The 19,082-nt window shown below is 36.1% G+C and overlaps 1 pseudogene; it reads left to right on the plus strand.

The window, feature by feature from the left end:
* Positions 1-356: 356 nt before the first annotated feature.
* Positions 357-19,082, plus strand: part of LOC131177583 (actin-related protein 8-like) — a 61,915-nt pseudogene continuing 43,189 nt past the window's right edge.

Below are 19,082 nucleotides of genomic sequence, written 5' to 3' on the forward strand. Positions count from 1 at the left end.
TCAAGGTCTAGAGGCGACTCACGTCAGATTTGTGCACAATAAACCCTATTTAAGCATTTTATCCTTGAAAAATTGATTTAGTACACATTATGAGTTTAAGAACTTTTGTGTTGCCACTTTGTGATGAAATTGTAACTTTGGAAATTGATTTGATTTTTGTATTCAATAATTGAATAAAATGTAAGAAAATGGTTTTAAAATCCCTTGTAGTGTACTTAATGAATTATCGGTAGGTGAAGTTCGGTAGTTCATTAGGTATTCTACAGGAATATGTTATGCCTTAGAAAGGGGTAAGGTGTGACAATAAGCTTATTGTGAGATTAGTGGGTGGTACTTTTATGTTGCCTTCTACTATTATGGATGTGCCAGTTCATGAGGCAACATTTTTAGATAAGGGGACCTTGTTCCAAGATGTTATCGAGAATCTTGCTTTCACAGTTGAGAAAATGGATGCCAAGATGGTGCATCAAGAGGAAGGTAGTTATGGTTCTTAGAGGCATGGTACAAGTGTAGATAGGTTGAGTTGGAAGATATGGTAGAGGTGGATGTTGTTCTCATAAGATGGTTTTATCATCCAGTGGTGTAGGCTACACGAGTCAGGAAAGGAAAGAGGCTCAGATGGTGGATGTTAAAATGTTGATGTCTTCGAAGGATTTATTTTCCATTAAGAAATTTATTGTTGAAGACGCTCTTTGAAGGATTTATTTTCTATGAAGAAACTTATTGTTGAAGATGCTCAGTCTCCCACACTTCTAAGAATGGTGGTGGCTGCCTTTTCTTTTTTATCAAGAAACTTATTGTTGAAGATGCTCATTCTATGACACTTCTAAGAAAGGTAATAGCTGTTGGGTAGCATCATAAAGCTCCTAAGTTGGAACCTCTAGGGATTAGGCAATCCTTGGAAAGTTCGTGCTCTAAGGCAATTGATCTGCTTTCAATGCCCAAATATTTGTTTTTTAATTGTGACCCATATGCATAGTTTTGAATTTTTTTCGCTTCGTAGGATTTTTAATAATTATAATTTTTTTATTATGAATTCTTATGGACGATCTAGTGGCTTGTTGCTTTTATGGTTAACGAAATGTGTTTTGACTATTGCGAGTGTCACACCCTACTCCTCGCAAGATGTAACATACTCCCGTAGTAAACCTAATGAATTACTGTACTTTGCCTACCGATAACCAATTAAATATACTATAATAGATTTTAAAACAATTTTCATTCATTTTTAAAATTGGTGGGTAAAATTTTTCTTTTTAGATATTAAAAACCTTTATTTAAAGTTCAAACATAAATCAAATTTTTAGATATTTAAAATCTCCGTAATTTTTACAAAAATTTCGGCAGAGTGCCGTCTATATTTTAAGAAAACAGTTCTTCAAAATCTGAAAATAAAGACATTCCCAATATTTTTCTCAATCACAACTCCATTATTCAATCTCATTTCACAAATCAACACAAACAACTCAATACGCAGTTTAAATTAAATCAAACATTGAAATATCTCATTAAGATAACAAAATGAATATTTACATTTATGGGAGTATTAAAAATTTAGTAGTACAAACTTTATAAATACATAAAATCTCGAGATAACCTTATAATAATTTGTATTTCATTACAATCCAAAAATATATTACAAAAGAGTTGGTACAACTGCTCAAAGTAAATTTCATACATATAATTACAGAATTATATCAAAATTTAAAGTACAAGGGTATACCTATGATATACCCAAAGATAGTCTCACTATGCCTTTCAGTAATCTTGCTCAGCTGCTTTATATTTTCTTTCACCTGTGACAGCATATAAAGCTATCGCTGAGTGGTGAACTCAGTGGTGCACAAACTAATAATTTAAAACTTAATACAAGTTATGCTTGACAAATTCATAACAAATAAAAATTTAAAATTTCTAAATTCTTCAAAATTCATAACATTCAGAAATTAATATTTTCATTCATGCAAATTATTCATTTGAATAACATTTTGATCAAATAGTAACTATTTATCTACATTTCTTTTAAATCCCGCAACAATATGAAAATATTTTGAATCACTGACAAATTATTTATTTCAACCACAATTTATCAAATTATGCACAATTTAAAGGGCGTTGCCAACAATTCACACAGTTGAACCCATGACCCAAAATTCAAATAGATGCTGTGTTGTACACCACAACATTTCACACTCTCCCAATAACCGAGGCTAAAAGGGAGGAACAAAGACTAGCTAGTACATATATGAGTACTCATTCAAACTCTTCCCCAACTGGTAAGCCAGAGAGGAAGGAACTTGCCCCATCTAGTGGAGGAGATATCTCACTAGACAAGCTAATGAGAATTCACAACATATTTTGCCATGTCAACTGTGGTTTCAAATCATATTCAAAATAATTTCTATTTACAAAGTATTTACAAATCATCAACATATTTAATCATCATAAATTCATGCTCAAGGTTGGCAACACATCAAACTTAAAATTTACAATCCTCAAAACCATGCAATAAATCCATAAATGCATGAGAAAATTTACATTTAATTTATACAATTTCATTCAACAAATTAAAATCCTCAACACAACAAAATTATAAATCATAAAATAAACTTTTTCAAATCAATTTAGAAGTGAAAAGTAACAAAATAGTTAGTTGTGCACAAACCTTATACGAGTTGCCTCTTGGCCTTGACTCGATGTCTCGGGTTCTTTCCCTTTATTCTTTTCCACTGAAACACACAGTTTCACAGTGTTTCAGTATCACTATTTATCATTACTCCACAATTAAATTTAAATCTACTTATGCCTAGCTTTAATATGCTAAACTTGACGTTCTTTAAAATTTGTATTTCAGGGTTACTATTTATGACACTATTCAAGTCAATTTGTTGACTTTCTAATGCTTAATAGGTATGGGAATTCTAATTTCACCCACATATCACATTTTAGTTACCTAATTTGTTGGTTTTGGTTATTTTCTCAAATTTTAAGTCTTTTAGGCAAAATTACAAATTTTCAGTTTTGGTGTCCTATGTTGCACTGTTCCATTGGTCATGTTGCTGTTAGAATTTAGCTAAGTTTTCTTCATAGAAATTGTTCCTTATTTCTTAAATTTATTTTTCTTTTTGAATCACTCCAATTGGAGTTTTGTAGCTCAAGTTATAGCCATTTGAATCATGGCTGCCGGATTGGACTTAACCCAGATTTTTGGGCACCAAACTGGTTCTGGCAGTTTTAGGTCACCAATTTTGGGTGGCCAAATGACTTGGTTAAGGGCATAATTTGGGTTTGTGTTCTTCATGAGAGTTTTAGGTCTATATCTCAGCTGTCCACTGGTAAAATTTCAGGTCATTTAGACCTACCTAGCCCAAGTTATGGCTAAATGAACAAACACTGTTTATTTGGTCATTTTTGTACAGGTCAGATTGCCTAATCCGGATTTGGTCAATTTGTTCACTAGGTTTTGGTCACTTTTTGGGCATGGTTCCTAGATGAAAAATGTGTCATTTTGTGTCTAGTTTCATTCCCAATTGGGCTCACACCAATTGGGCTTGTAAATTTTCAGTTTAGGTCCCTGAAAGGGACCTTGGTCCTGCTACCTGCAGAATAACCATTTTCAATCAGAATTTAAACTCACTTCTAACACTTCCAACACATCTCAATTGGTCACAAATGACCATTTCTCATCTCAAACAAGGTCAAACACACCATTTGACCAATTCTCACATTTTTTTCTCCCAAACCCTAGGTGCCAAAAACCCTAACTCATAAAATTCAAACCTAATGCATTCTAAACATCTATCCATAGTTTACATACTCAATTCAACTTAAGCAACCATTCAGATGCATCAAATTCACCCATTTCAAACCCTAACTAAGGCTGGCCAAAATTCATGTTTGGTCTCTCAACCATGTTTTCCTTTGATTTGTTTCAATTTCTAAGTTTATTAAAGCATATTTGCATGAAATTTAAAGAAATAAATTAGAGTTTATTACTAACCTTTCTTTGATTTCCACCTCTTCAATTTCCTCTCTTTTCTTCCTTTCTTTTCTTCCTCTAAAGGTTCTTCAAGTTGAACTAACAAGTTTTTATGGATTATTTTTGGGGTCAAAGTGGTTTTAAGTGGTTGAAAGAAAGCTTAAATTCAAGCTTTCATGGTGGTGCTACAATGGTGATTTAAGGGAAAGGTGGGGCGGCACACTTGGTTGGAAGAGGAAGAAAATGATTTTTCTTTTCTTTTTTTAGGTATTTTATGTCTTTTAAAATTGCTTTTGACTTGGTCAATTTAGGTAGGAAAATCAAAATTAGTTTTGACATCATGATGATGTCATAAAGGTGATGTAATAAACTTTTTCAATTTTCTTTTTCTTTTGCATTTATTTTTCCATTAGTTCTTTAATTTAATTCTTGGTCCTGAAATTTTCTTTTCTCCGATTTTATTTGACAGTTAGGTCAGGAGTCAGCTCTAGGGGTGAATAGACCAAATTGCCCCTCATCGGTCTGATCCGGTTTGCAAGTTATTTAATATTTCTTTCGGATCCTGACTTAATTATTTGACTTTCTTAACAATTCTTTTTTGTGATTTTCTCTTTTCCACTTTGTTCGCAATAGTCCTAAGGACCGCGGCGTCACATTTTTCGGTTCGAAATTTGAGTTACGATTGACCTCGTAGTCATTTCTCGAGAAGGTCACCCATCGCTGTGACTCTCGGCTCATTTAACATTTTATGTTCTGTTTTTCTTATTTTTACTTTTCTATCTGGTAATCACTATTTATTTTTAATCAGGGCTTTTCTAGGTGTCTTAAACACAGTTCTAATCCTCTTAATTGTCCGGACTGATACTGGTCACTAGAACAGTAACATATACCAGGCTATGTAAAAAGGGGTGTTACAGCGAGTTACTCTTTGCATCATTTAAATTTTCATGTGGATTGAGGGAATGATGTTGTTTAGCGTGAAGCTAATTTGATGGTTGGCTTGATACTTAAAACAAACATTTATCATGGGACCTTATGAATGTATTTTTATCCTTATTCTCTTTGCCATGGCTTGTGTTTGATGATTTTAATGAAATATTGTATGATTTTGAAAAAAGTGGTGGCCAGCATAGACGGGGAGTTAGTTTTGAGGGTTTTCAACTATCGTCAATTTCTATAATGTTAGAGATATGGGTTTTCAAAGTCATAACTTTACCTAGGATAATGGAAGGGTGGGAGGTGGGAATATATAGGAGTAGTTGGATAGAATTTTTGATTCAAATTACTGGATTTTGTTATTTCCTTCAACTCACGTTGTTCATCTACCTCGCTTAACTTCATATCATTGTCCATTGTTATTAGAGATGCAAGATGTTAATAGTGGATCTAGAGCCCATTCTTGCATCATAAAATTTGGGGCGATGTGGCTACAGTATTTTTCTTTTGGTGAGGTGATCAGACGGGGTTAAAGGGAGAAGCAATTTGCCTGGTATTCAGTATTAAAGTTAGAAGAGGTTATGTGGTGTCAGCAATCTCATGCAATCTAACATAAGGAGGGTGACCACAACAGTAATTTTTTCCATCATTGTCACACCTTACCCCTCTGTAAGACATAACATGATCCCGTAGAATACCTAATGAACTACTGCACTTCACCTACCGATAACTCATTAAGTACCCTACAAGGGATTTTAAAACAATTTCTTACTTATTATAGGGTACTTAATGAGTTATCGGTAGGTGAAGTACGGTAGTTCATTAGGTATTCTACGAGAACATGTTATGTCTTACAGAGATAATTAAGAAAATTGTTTTAAAATCCCTTGTAGGGTACTTAATGAGTTATCGATAGGTGAAGTGCGGTAGTTCATTAGGTATTCTACGGGATCATGTTATGTCTTACAGAGGGGTAAGGTGTGACATGTTTTAGTGATATCAGAGCAAATTTTTGAAGTATGTTTTAACTTGAGAATTTGAGTCTTTCCTTGTTAAGTACAACTGCTCAATGTCCATATTTGTTACATACAGTGCATTACATCATAAATATGAACTAACGGAGGGAAATCTCCTTGTGTTATTTGTTCAGGAGATACCCTAACTTTAGACTGAAATGGAAGAAGGGGATCGCTCAGTCGAGCAATCGGTTGAAGCTGAGGCACAAGGGGAAGCCCCAACTCTATAGAATATCAGTGGGTCAGTAGCACTATCCCCACAAATGCCGCAGTTTCCTGCACAGTTTTCACAGCAGATGGCTGCGATGTTTCAACAAATGGCTGGGGGTATGCCTGCTCAAGCTCCACCCGAGACACCTGTGGCACAACCACTGCCTCCAGCCAGACAGTATGATAAGTTATTGAAGTATGGGGTTACAGAATTTAAGGGTACAGTGGACCCTTTAGAGGCAGAGCAATGGCTTGAAAGGATGGATAGAGTATTTAAGAAGCTGCACTACCAAGATGAACTGAAGTTTGAATATTCTGGGAGTCTCCTTTCTACCAGCAAGAAAAGGTGCAAGAGATTTGAGACTGGTTTGAAGCCCAGTTTGAAAATGCAAGTAGTGGAATTCAGACACAGCAATTTTTTAGAACTCATGTCTCAAGCACTCGAGTTAGAAAGGATTGAATCAGAAGCAACACCTATAAAAGAAAAATAAAAAAAAGTTGAGAAATCAGAGAAAGACAAGGGAGAAAAGTCAGTAGAGCCAAGTTCTGGTGGTACTTCTGGGAAAAGAAAGAAATTTGGTGGACCTAGCAGAGGTCGAGGTGGAAGATTTGGAAAGAGCCGATTCTCTGGACAGAGACCCCCTAGGTCTGGTCAGCAATCGAGCAGGGGTTCATATCCTGCCCGCCCCTGTGAGACTTGTGGCAAGATTCATGGGGGGGAATGCTATTGGGCTACTGGAGCCTATTTTAACTTTGGAGGCAAGGGCCATCTTGCTAAAGACTGCACTAGTGCTCCTAAATATGGTCCAGCTCCTACTGCTGCCGAAGGATCTATTCAGAGTCCTACTCCTAGAGGTTCACAATCAGTCGACAGAGGAAGAAGCAGAGGTAGAGGCACTGCTTCTGGCAGTCAGGGCACTGTTGGTAAGTCAGCACAAGGAAGTGCTTCAGCCAGAGTCTACACAATGAGACAACGAGAAGAGGCTGAGACTCTGATGTTGTAGCTGGTATATTCTCTATCTCTAATCAAAAAGTATTTGTGTTGTTTGATCTGGGTTCAACCCACTCATATGTTAGTCCTAGCATAGTCAGTTCACTTGCTGTTCCATGTGTCCAAATGGATTTTGAAGTGCCAATAACTAGTCCATTAGGACAAGAAGTCTAGGTCAACAAAATCTATAGGGACTGTCCTTTGGTAATCCAAGGACATGTTTTTATGTCAGATTTGATTGAAATGCCCTTCAGAGAGTATGATATCATCTTGGGCATGGATTGGTTAGCCAGGCATCACGCCATGATTGACTGTAGACTGAAGACAACCACTTTTGGTCTCCCTTTGTACGGTGATGTGGTAATACATGGGGAGAGGCATTTACTGCCATCAAACATCATTTCGGCTGCACTAGCCAGAAGGATGATCAGAAAGGGGTGTGAAGCATACTTGGCACATGTGATAGACACCCAAGTGGGGAGTCCAGCACTAAGGGACATCCCTACTATATGTGACTTTCCAGATGTGTTTCCTGATGAATTGCCAGGATTACCTCCAGAAAGAGAGGTGCACTTTGAAATTGATGTTATGCTTAGTGTGGAACCAATCTCTATAAAACCATATAGAATGGCACCTGCAGAATTGAAAGAGTTGAAAGTGCAGTTACAAGAGCTGCTTGACAAGGGCTTTATCCGCCCTAGTGTGTCACCTTGGGGAGCGCCAGTGTTGTTTGTTAAGAAGAAAGATGGCACTCTCCGCTTATGTATTGACTACCGACAGTTGAATAAGGTGACAATAAAGAATAGATATCTATTGCCTTGCATTGATGACTTGTTTGATCAGTTGAGGGGTGCAGTTGTGTTCTCCAAAATTAACCTGAGATCAGGTTATTATCAGCTGAAAGTATAAGAGCAGAGTATTTCTAAAACTGCCTTCAGAACCTGCTATGGCCATTATGAGTTCTTGGTCATGCCATTTGGGTTAACTAATGCTCCGGCTGCTTTTATGGATCTGATGAACACTATCTTCAGACCATACCTCGACCAGTTTGTTGTGATATTCATTGATGATATATTGGTCTATTCGAGGAGTGCAGAAGAGCATGATAGACATCTGCGGATTGTACTACAGATTTTGAGGGAGAAACAGCTATATGCCAAATTGTCGAAATGTGAATTTTGGCTGAAAGAAATATCTTTCTTGGGGCATGTAGTATCAGTAGAGGGTATCAAGGTAGATCCAAGTAAGATAGAAGCTATCCTTAATTGGAGGCCACCCAGAAATATTACAGAGATTCACAGTTTTCTGGGTTTAGCTGGATACTACCGTCAATTTGTGAAGGGATTTTCCATATTGGCATCTCCATTGACCTAGCAGCTTAGAAAAGATGTGAAATTTTAGTGGACGGATAAATGCCAACAGAGTTTTGATGAGTTAAAGAGGTGTTTGACTGAAGCTCCAGTCCTGACTTTAGCTACTCCGGGTAAAGAATACACAGTTTATAGTGATGCTTCTCACAATGGGTTAGGCTATGTATTGATGCAAGATCAAAATGTTATTGCCTATGCATCATGCCAGCTAAAACCGCATGAGAGGAACTATCCGACACATGACTTGGAGCTTGCAGCTATAGTGTTTGCTCTTAAGATCTGGAGACACTATTTGTATGGGGAGAAGTGCTACATCTACACAGATCATAAGAGTTTGAAGTATTTGGGCACCTAGAAAGAGCTGAATTTGAGACAAAGGAGATGGTTAGAGTTGATAAAAGACTATGATTGTTTGATAGACTATCAGCCATGGAAAGCTAATGTGGTGGCAGACGCCTTAAGTCGCAAGACTATGGCAAGTCTACGGGTTACTCCTTTGTCTATAGTACATGAGTTGAGATTATTACATGCCAACTTAGAGATTAATGATGAGGGGCAGACAGCAATTGCATGGCATGTACATCCAGTATTGATTGACCAGATCAGAATGGCTGCTCAGAATGTTGAAAGGTATCAAAAGCTGTTAGAAGAAGTCAGACAGGGCAAGAAACCAGAATTCTCAATAAGAGATGACGGTCTATTGTTACACCAGGGCAGAATGTGTGTTCCTAATGATATTGATTTGAGAAAGATCATTTTGAAGGAAGCACATGAGTCTCCTTTTTCCATGCACCCTGGTGGCACAAAAATGTATAGAGGGCTAAAGGAGCATTACTGGTGGATGGGTATGAAAAGAGATGTGGCAGAGTTTGTTTCTAAATGCCTAACTTGTCAACAAGTGAAGGCAGAGCATCAAGTACCCACTGGGTTGTTACATCCACTACTAGTACCATAATGGAAATGGGAGAGAATAACGATGGATTTTGTGATGGGACTTCCAAGGACATAGAAGAGTCATGATGCAGTATGGGTCATTGTTGATAGACTAACTAAGTCTGCTCATTTTCTACCAGTCCGGATAGACTACAGTTTAGAAAGATTGGCCAAGTTGTACATCGATAAGATTGTGAGACTGCATGGACTGCCAGTATCTATCGTATCAGACAGAGATCCTAGGTTCACTTCTAGATTCTGGGGTAGTCTTCAGAGAGCCCTAGGAACTAGATTGAACTTCAGTACTACATTCCACCCATAGACAGATGGCCAATCTGAAAGGGTAATTCAGATCTTAGAGGACATGCTACGGGCTTGTGTGATTGAATTTGAGGGCAGTTGGGACATACACTTGCCTTTGATTGAGTTTGCTTACAACAATAGCTACCAATCAAGCATTGGAATGCCTCCATATGAAGCTTTGTATGGCAGAAAATATAGAACCCCATTGTTTTGGGATGACGTGGGTGAAAGAAAGATGATTAGACCTGAAATTGTTCAACAAACTGAAGAGAAAATCAGCGTGATCAGAGATCGACTTAAGGCTGCATCAAACCGTCAGAAGTCCTACATTGATTTAAAGAGAAGAGATATTGAGTATGCAGTGGGTGAGAAAGTATTCCTCAAGGTTTCTCCTTGGAAAAGAATTATGAGATTCGGCAGGAAAGGGAAACTGAGTCCTCGTTTCATTGGGCCATATGAGGTTCTGGAAAAAGTGGGTTCTTTGGCATATCGTTTGGCACTACCTCCAGAGTTTGAGAAGATACATAATGTCTTCCATGTGTCTATGTTGAGGATGTATCGATCAGACCCATCCCATGTACTACCAGTGAAAGAAATTGAAGTGAATCCAGACCTCATATATGAAGAAGAACCCATAGAGATTCTGGCTTATGAGATGAAGCAGCTACGAAACAAGCAGATACCGTTGGTAAAAGTGCTGTGGAACCATCATTCGGGCTAGAAGGCTACTTGGGAACGAGAGGAGGACATGAGGAGACAGCACCCACAGCTGTTCAGAGATTGATACCAGGTAAAATTTTGAGTCAAAATTTATTTTAAGGTGGGGAGAATCGTAACACCCCTATTTGCATAGCCTGGTATATTTCACTATTCCGGTGACCAGAGCCGGTCCGGACAATTAAGGGGATTAGAACCACACTTAAGTCAACTAGATAAGCCATAAACACAAATAATTAATAATTGTCAATTAGTTGAGTATAAATAAGAAAAATAGAACATAAGAAGTTAAATGAGCCGAGAGTCACAACGATGGGTGACCTTCTCGGGAAGGACTACGAAGTCTATTTAAACTCAAATTTCGAACCGTAAAATGTGACGCCGCGGTCCTTAAGACTATTACGAACACAGCGGAAAAGAGAAAATCACAAAAAAGAATTGTTAAGCCATTCAATAATTAGGTCAGGAAACCGGAAGAAATATTGAATTATTTGCAAACTGGGTTGAACCGGCGAGGGGCAATTTGGTCAATTGACCCCGAGAGCTGACTCCTAACCTAATTGTCAAATAAAATTGGAGAAAAGAAAATTTCAGAGTCGGAAATTAAATTAAAGAACTAATGAAAAAATAAATGAAAAAAAAAAGAAAAAAAAGTTGAAAAAGTAATGACATCATGTGGTGACATAAGCATGATGCAATAAACTTAATTATTAAAAATGGAAACTATAGGATAATTAAAGAGTTATAATACATGAAACAAAAAAAGAAGAAATGAAAAACATTATTGGTCTTCTCTCCCAACCAAGCCGGCCACTCTTCCCTCTCCCTCAACCCATCATTGTTACACCATAAAAGCTTAAATCCAAGCTTTCTTTCAACCATTTAAATCTATTTTGACCCCAACTTAACTTATTAGAACTTGTTTTAGTCACTTGAGAAGAAGATTGATCACAAAAGAAAGAAGAAAAGAAAAAAAGAAGAAGGAAATTGAAGATTTAGCATCCAAGTTGAGGTTAGTGATTTAAGTTGCAAAATTTTAGTTTATTAGTTGTGTTTGTAGCTTAAAGTCACTTAGAAATTAAAGAAATGAAATAAAAACAATTGTGAAGGACTAAGTTGAATTTCCGTCAACTAGGGTTTTGATATATGTATGTATGAATTTGGTGGATTTAAAAGTGTATGTGAGCTTGATTGTGTTGAAGAAGCATGTATATAGGCATTGAATTGGTTAAATGCAATGAATGGGTGAACTAGGGTTTTGGACACTTAGGGTTTAGGAGGCAAAAATGTGAGAAATTGGGAAATAATGTGTTTGACCTAGTTTGAGGTGAGAAATGGTCATTTGTGACCAAATGAAGTGTGTTGGAAGTGTTTGAATTGAGTTTAAATTCCGATTGAATGTGGTCATGCTGCTGGCAGCAGGACCAAGGTCCCTTTGAGGGACCAAAACTAAAAATTTACAAGTCCAATTGGTATGAGACTAATTGGGAATAAAAATAGACATAAAATGACACAATTTTCATTTAGGAATCATGCCCAAAAAGTGACCAAAACCTAGTGAACAAATTGACCAAATCTGGATTTTCTCAGTCTGACCTGTACAAAAATGGCCAAATGAACAGTGTTTGTTCATTTGGCCATAACTTGAGCTAGGCAGGTCTAAATGACCTGAAATGTTACCAGTGGACAGTTGAGGTATAGACCTAAAACTTTTATGAAGAACACAAACCCAAATTATGCCATTAACCAAGTCATTTGGCCACCCAAAGTTGGTGACCTAAAACTGCCAGAACCAGAATTTGCCCAGAAATCTGGGTTAAGTCCAATCCGGTAGCCATGGTTCAAATGGCTATAACTTAAGCTACAAAACTCCAATTGGAGTGATTCAAAAAGAAGAATAAAGTTAAGACAATAGAGAACATTTTCCATGAAGGAAGTTCAGCCAAATTCTAACAGAAAAATGACCAATGGAATAGTGCAACTTAAGACACTAAAACTGAAAATTTGCAAATTTGCCTAAAAGACTTAGAATTTGAGTAAACAACCAAAACCAACAAATTTAGTGACCAAAATGTGGTATGTGGGTGAAGTTGGAATTCCCATACCTATTAAGCCTTAGAAAGTTAATAAATTGACTTGAATAGTGTAGTGAATAGTAACCCCGAAGTATAAAATTTAAAGAACGTCAAATTTAGCACATTAGAGCTAGGTATAAGTGAATTAAAATTTATTTTTAGACTAATGATGAGTTATGATACTGAAACACTGTGAAACTGTGTGTTTCAGTGAAAAAGAACACCGGGAAAGAACCCCAGGAATCGAGTCAAGGCCAAGAGGTGACTCGCTTAAGGTTTGTGCACAATGTATAATTTTTGTAAATTTTCTTCTGCATATTGTTTTGAATAATTTGAGATATTGATTTGTGACATTACTATGATGAAGTATTTATAATGCTTTTGATTTAAATTGTTGAAAGTTAATTGTGTATATTTGAAATGGCAATATTTAGTAAATTATTAAGATAAGTTTTGAAACCACAGTGTCATGACTATATATTTGAACACCTCACTAGCATGACTAGTGGGGGTAATCAGTTTCAAATTTTGATTCCTTCTCTGGCTGAAGTGTTGAGGTGTGTGCCAGTAGAAGAAGAAATTGAATGGATATTCATATATTTGAGCTAGCTAGCCTTGTGATGTGACTTCTCCTTAGCCTCTGGCTATTGAGATTATATTTGTTTCGAATGGCATGATATAACTGTGGGTTTTATGAACTTGGTTTTGATACTTCGAAATGAACTTGTTTGGATTAAAATCTCATAATTCATGTTTTGTATTAAATTCTCATATTCAATCCAAATTTTGAATAAATGTGAATTAAATTCTGCATAAAGATTATTTTAATATGTTGTGCACCACTGAGTCCTAGTACTAAGCGATGGCTGTTATTGCTGTCGCAGATATAGAGACTAGAGGAGCAGTAGATTGAGCTGCTGAGGATTGTGGAGCGACTTACCTTGAAGTTATATCGGGTATATTTTATACCCTGATTGTAGAAATTTATTTTGATGTATGTAATGCACGTAATTGTATGGACATGTAAAATTGGTCTTGAGCAGCTTGTACAAAGTTTGTATAAAGTTTGTAATAAAATTTAGTTTGAATTTCTTTTAATATAAATTTTTAGTATAATGTATATATAAATTGTTTATCTTTAATGAAATATGAATGAATGAAATTGATTGACAGTATCTTGATGATTATTGAATTTTTGGAAATTGAGAAATGAGGATTGTTGAATTTTGAAACTTGAGAAATTGGTTGAGATTGATTGTGAAATTGAAGAAGTGGTTGAAATAAATAATTGGAAGTGCTTTTTACAGGAATTTGAAGAACTATTTTCTCAAAATATAGACGGCACTCTGCCGAAATTTTTATAAAATTTGCGGAACATTAAAATAGGCCAAAAATTTTAACTAGTTTCCAACTTTAATTAAATGTTTTAACATCTATTTAGAAATGCTCACCACTTATAAAAAGTAAGAAAATTGTTTTAAAATCCCTTGTAGGGTACTTAATGAGTTATCGATAGGTGAAGTGCGGTAGTTCATTAAGTATTCTACGGGATCATGTTATGTCTTACAGAGGGGTAAGGTGTGACAATCATAAAGCATCAAATAGAAGATGATGCAATCAAATTCTAAAGCTTAAGGATGAGCATGGCATTTGGCGAAAAGGCGATGACAATATTGTTTGTTTGGCTCATGACTTTTATGCTTTACCTTTTTTTCTTCAAATGATGTGCAAGCATTGGATGAGATCTTTGACACTCTGGATGCTCGTCTTTTGGAAGATATGGTTGATTTTATTAACAGGTCTTTCCATGAAGATGAGTTAATTGCTACTTTGAAAGATATGCATCCAGAAAGGGCCTCAAGTTTGGATGGGATGCCATTTTTATTTTTTTGTGAAGTTTTGGGATGTTGTTGGGCCAAACATTATGCCAATGGTGTTGGGTTTCCTAAATCTGCATATTATGCCACCACAAGTTAATAACACTTTTTTGATTCTTATACCTAAAGTCAAGTCGCCATCATCTATGAAGGAGCTAAGACCCATTAGCTTATTTAATGTGATTTATAAGTTAATGTCTAAGGTTTTAGCTAATATACTAAAGTGTGCTCTGCCTCAAGTTATTTTGAAACCCAAAGTGCTTTTTTTGAAGGGAGATTGAAAACAGACAATGCTCTGACTGCTTTTGAGGTCTTCCATTCTTTGTAGACTAGATATAAGGGAAGGAAAGGTTAATTTTCTCTAAAGCTTGATATGAGCAAAATTTATGATCAAGTTGAATTAACTTATCTACATGAGGCTTTGTGCCATATGGGTTTTTCGTAACATTTTATCCATCTAATTATGACTTGTGTGTCCACAATTTCCTTCTCTTTTTTTACTGTTGGTTGCCCCACAAGTTTTTTGACTAATGGTTGCCCATAGTCCTTTTTATTTCGCACTTATGATTGTGATCTTTGCACAGTTTGAATTGGCAAAGTGTTAAGCAATTAAAGGTGTTATCCAAAAAAATGAGATGGCTTATGGGCAGCATATCAATTTTGATAAGTTCATAAATTCTTTTAGTTCTGGAGTCTTGTCAAAGGTGCAGGCTTCTATTTATAATACTTTTGGCATTCAGCTGGTAGATCATCACACCAGATATTTGAGACACCAACTATAATTGGTCGGCTCTAAAATGAAATCTTCTCTGTCATTAAGGATCGAGTTTGGAAAATTTAAAGGAATGGAAGGAGAAGTTTTATCTTAGACTAGGAAAGAAGTGCTAATTAAATCAGTGGTGCAATCTATTCCCATGTCTATAATGTTTTATTTTGCTTTGCCAAAGGGTTTGTGATGAATTACATAGATTGATAGCCTCCTTTCGGTGGGGAGGTGGGGATTTGATGAGGAAAATTCACTGGTTATCTTTTAAAAAATTTTGCTTCCTAAAATATGCTAGTGGTTTAGGTATGAGGAATATGCATTACTTCCATTTTGCTCTCTAGGGTAAGTAAGGTTGGCATATACTCTAGGCTCCTCATTCTTTATGCAGTCGAGTTTTTGAGGCTAAATATTTCCTGCATTGCTCTTTTATGGAAGCTGAGGTTGGTTATAATCCGAGTTACATATGGTGAAGCCTAAGGGTCAAGAGATTCTAATGGTGCATTGGATCAGGGGAGATGGTAAGTGTTTCACATGACCGATTGATTCCAAATTATTCAAGTGGTAAACCTTTGGTTCATTGTGTTTTGATAGAGAATGCTTGGGAGTTGACCTCATTGATGCTAATTGTAGGTGTTAGCGCATGGACATGATTCGTGAAGTTCTCTTGCCTATGGAGTAAGAGGCAATAATTCAGATTCCATTAGGCTATAAAATGCTGAATGATTGTCTATTTTGGCCAATGACTATATATGGAATCTATAGTGTTCGATCAGGCTACCATTTTGCTAAATCAACTTTAGATGATTCACATTATCTTCGGGTGGTAACTCATCTGTCTTATGGATGAAGGTTTGGAAGCTGGATGTTATTCCTAAAGTTCATATTTTCACATGCTGAATGCTGAAAAAAAAGTCTCCCGCTTTGTGTTGCATTAGTTGGTCGAAGAGAGACAATTCCTTTGGTCTGTTCAGGTTGTAGCCCATAAGAGGAAACTAAGCTTCATGTTTTCAATGAATGTAATTGGATTCATGGACTATGTTTGTGCTCTCCATTAGGCTTGCATGTTGATTCTCTTACTTCTTCCTCATGCTTGTCTTGGTCTAAGCAACTTGTGGCAAAGCTTCGTGATGATATGATTTGTCTTTTTTCACACTTCTTTGGAGCATCTAAAGCAGTAGGAATTGTAACGACCCAAACTAGGGGCCGTTACCAGTACTAGAGATCGAGTCAGCTTAAAGCTGTCAAAACTAATAGCAAGCCTAAAACCTGTAAAACATTCACACATTCCTATTATTTCACCATTTAAGCATGTTCTAAACCATTACACTTTAGTCTTTTCATACATACTTAGACATTCATAAAATAAATTTGGTTCAGAATTTGAACCTTAATACACATAAGTTCTAAAGCGTAATGGTTTGACATACATACTCCCAAAAAGGGGTTAACATGGCATATACATCATCATACCAAAAAATATTACATAACTTCAAATTCCTTTAATTACCAGCACAGTACTATCCATTCATATTTTACATGTTCATCTATCCATACATCATACATAAAGGAAAAGGCTAAAGCTATCCCTGATGCCCTCTCTCTAAGGAACTTTTCTACTCCAATCTTGGGGTTAGGGAAATAGGGTAAGCTTACAGAAGCTCAGTGAGTAAACTAACCAATATTAATTATGTCATTCATTCATACATATGCAATGTATCATTCACATGGGTTTTCACATCACAAATATTTCAAATAGGATGGACTTGTCACTAGTAACTCCCCAAATTTTCACTTAAAACATGACCTGTGTCATGCACCCTAGGGCAATTTACAAATCTTCCCTAAAGGGCATCATAAAGATCACCCCCATGGGATTTGCTTATGGATCCATAACATACATAACATAACATAACATAATCATAAACATGGAGGGAGTCAGTGGGTTATCCAACATCCATCCACGCACCAATAACAAATTAAGTAATTATGCAATGTCTTTGTGTTCTAAATGCATACATCCTAAATAAATATGACGTGATGCATGAGAATAATCACGAATTACCTTTAAATAGTTTCTATTTTATTAAGGTTAGAGTTACTCACCTCTTGAAGCCTATCAACCACCTAACTCGAACGGCAGCTATCCTTGGATCCTTAACCTTCCGAGTCCTCTAGCCTGATCCTTTAAAATCGAATCCTATAGTGTTATACACGATTCTAAAACTCTATACATATAATAAACATCTTATTCTAGGCCCTTATGAACCATAAAACCATATTTTGGTACCTTAAAAAATAAGGGAGAAAAAGCAAGCAAAACCCACTATGGCTTTCGAAGTCCTAAACTTCGACTACCGAAGTCTTAGGCTTTGGATGGCACTTTTGTCCAATGCTAAATTCAACTGTTGAAGTCTTAGACTTTGGCTGCCGAACCTAAAAATTTTTCAGATTTTCTGAGAAACTGCATATACTTTAACTACCGAACCTTTGGTTTTTTACAGCCGCACCTAGAAATTTCCACAATTTCCAAGTCTCAAAAACTTGCAAATTTCTTCTCCCAAAAACCTCAAACTCATCCCAAAGTTCCAAAGCACATTCTAATCACAAATACACATCTTTAGGGCCTAAAACAACTTGAAATCATACTTAATACCAGCATAAATTAATTAAAAACTCAACTTCTAGGTTTTCCCCAAACTCAACATAACATATACATGAATTTCTTTAAATCCATTGAGGGAAACTAGCCATTTAATGTGACACCCCTTACCCATATACAGTATCTCTGAGTAAGCAGTGTCACACGGTGTACCGGCACACTCTATTTTACCTTAATTTATTTTTATCATAGTTTTGAATACAACTTGTGAAATATAATTCATTTAAACCATTTATTGAAATTACAATTTATTTGAGGTTCCGAAAATTTTATAGAAAATCCGGCAGAGTACCGGCTAAACATGGAGAAAACAATTCTTCGGAACCTGTGAAAAACACTTCCAATATTCGTATCTCATCACTCTTAAACTCCAATATCAAAATCTCAATATTTTTCAATTTCGTTTCTCAATCATTCAGCTCATGTGGTAATCGTGTATAAAACACAGATAAACATTCACAAACACAATTCTTATTATTTACATGAACATCAAAATACATCCATAAGTTCATTTACACATGAAAAAAATAAAAGTTAGTTACAAAATACCAAAATGAAACCTAGTGTCCTACCAATGCACTGCGGATGGTGAGGTGACACGGACACTGTGCAGAGCTTCAGGATGGACTCACCCAGTCTGCAGTCTACTGGGCTCACGATCAGTATCTCCAGAACCTACGCGTGGCAAAAGCAACGCGCTAAGCAATGATGCTTAGTGGTGCAATAATAAAATAGAAAGAAATAACATAAATAAATATGCATTGAATGTATATGTCTTATTTGTTTTGTATTTGTATATCCATTTATTTCGTTAACTTTGTCCACTTTCATTCATTTGGTTGCCCAAGTAACCTATATTGAGCAGTAATTTGGATAAACGAGTAAACCGCACTTGGGTATCAAGTACCTCGGTGTCACACCATCGGTCATATATGTATCTCCGGTGTACGTAACAGCTAACAAGCTGTAAATAATATTAGGCACGAGGCCAAGTCTCAACACAATATCAAAATGGCTAAAAGCCATAAAATCACAGAATGGCATAATGCCATGTGCAGTACTGTTAACCGAACCCTATTGGCATGCCAAACTATCCAAACCAATCTTGTTAGGTATACTAGGGCATTTGATACTTTTGAATTCTTCAAATTTTGAATTTCAAGTTTTGGTGTCACTATTCACCTCATTGGTCAACAAAAATGTTGACTTTTTGATAGAAAATAGGTACATTGGCTTTGACACTCCCAACA

The sequence above is a fragment of the Hevea brasiliensis genome, unplaced genomic scaffold (assembly GCF_030052815.1).
Source record: "Hevea brasiliensis isolate MT/VB/25A 57/8 unplaced genomic scaffold, ASM3005281v1 Scaf6, whole genome shotgun sequence".
Taxonomy (NCBI): domain Eukaryota; kingdom Viridiplantae; phylum Streptophyta; class Magnoliopsida; order Malpighiales; family Euphorbiaceae; genus Hevea; species Hevea brasiliensis.